This window comes from Balaenoptera ricei, chromosome 10 (assembly GCF_028023285.1).
Source record: "Balaenoptera ricei isolate mBalRic1 chromosome 10, mBalRic1.hap2, whole genome shotgun sequence".
Taxonomy (NCBI): Eukaryota; Metazoa; Chordata; class Mammalia; order Artiodactyla; family Balaenopteridae; genus Balaenoptera; species Balaenoptera ricei.
In genome coordinates this window covers 93,244,814-93,246,603 of record NC_082648.1, presented here as the reverse complement: position 1 = coordinate 93,246,603, position 1,790 = coordinate 93,244,814, and positions in this window count along the sequence as shown.

The following is a 1,790-nucleotide window of genomic DNA, read 5'->3' as shown; positions in this document are numbered from 1 at the left end:
ATTTCTCCAGAGAAGAAATACAAATGGACACAATAAACACATGGAAAGATAACATCATTAGCAATCAGGGAATAGCTGATTAAAACCATAATAAGATATCACTTCATACCCATTAGGACAGGTATAATCAAGAACATAGATAATAACAAGTGTTGATGAGGATGTGGAGAAATTTGGGCCCTCATACATTGCTGGTGGGAAAGAAAAGCAGTGCAGCCACTTTGGAAAACAGTCTAGCAGTTCTTCAAAAGATTAAACATAGAGTTAAAATATGACCAAACAAATCCACTCCTCGTTACATACACAAAGGAAATGAAAGCATATGTCCGTACAGAAACTTGTATGCAAATGGTCACAGCAGTGCTAATTATAATAGCCAAAAAGTAGAAACAATCCAAATATCCATCAAATGATGAATGGATAAATACAATAAAACGTGGTATATCCATATAATGAAATATTATTTGGTAATAAAAAGAAATGAAGTGCTGACAGATGATATAGCATGGATGAACCCTGAAAACATTATGCTAAGTGACAAGTCACAAAAGATCACATATTGTATGATTCCATTTATACGATATTTCCATAACAGTCAAATCTATACAGATAGAAGTAGATTAGTGGTTGCCTAGGGATGGGGGGAGGGAGTTATGGGAAGTTGGGAATGATTGCTAGTAGGTACAGGGTTTCTTTGCAGGGCTATAAAAATATTCTAAAATTGATTTGGTGATGATTATACAATTCTGAATACACTAGAAAAAAACATTAAGTTATACACTTTAAATAGATGAATTGTATGGTATATAAATTACCTCTCAATAAAGCAGTTTTTTAAAAAAATCAATCAAGACAACCAATTAGCTCAGTCAGACAATTGTCATTGCATCATTAAGATAGTCAGACACACCAATCAGACATTTTTGACTCAGTCCTTTCCTTTGTCTGGATATGCTAACCATCCCAAAATAGAGTATGTTACAATGGCAATCATTTATTTAGCTCATCAGTCTGTGGGTCCCCTGGGTGGTGCTGCTGGGCCGATCTTGCTGGGCTAGTTCATATGTCTGTAGTCAGCTAGTCAGTCGTCTGGGGTCTGGCTAGTTAGAGTGGTCTCCACTGCAGTGATTCCTATCTGCCTCACGTGATCTCTCCTTCTCCAATGGGCTAGCCCAGCTTTGTTCACATGGAGAGAGTGGAGTTCTAAGAGGTTGAGTAGAAATCTGCCAGACCTCTTGAGCCCTACCCTGACATTGGAAATTGGAACAGTCACTGCCACCACATTCAGTTGGATAAAGAAGGTCATAAAGCCAGTCAAGATTCAAGGGGGTGGAGGTATGTCCCTGAAAAACCACATTGCAAAGGGCAAGGTTACAGGAGGCATTAAATAATTGAGGCAGTTTTCGTAATCAATCTATCCCTTAGTCTTTGGGGCCATAAATCTAGCTTTTAACTTAATATTAACCACTCATCTTACAGGTAGCGTTGACCACGTTTATTGTTTCTTCTTGCAAAAGAGATCAGGCATACTTGACCTTCCATCAGATTTCTTAGTTGAAATTAGGTTTAAAACTTCTCTAGGCTACTTATTTCAAAAAAAAAATGTTAAGGTTAAAGACAGAGTATTCCATACTTATTTGCAGTAGAAGTCTTATGATCCATGGATATAAATAAGGCAGAGTTCAAGCTACCACATACTAGAGAGATCTGAGATTTCTCAGAATTAAAAAGCTATTTAGGGGACTTCTCTGGTGGCACAGTGGTTAAGAATCCACCTGCCAATGCAGGGG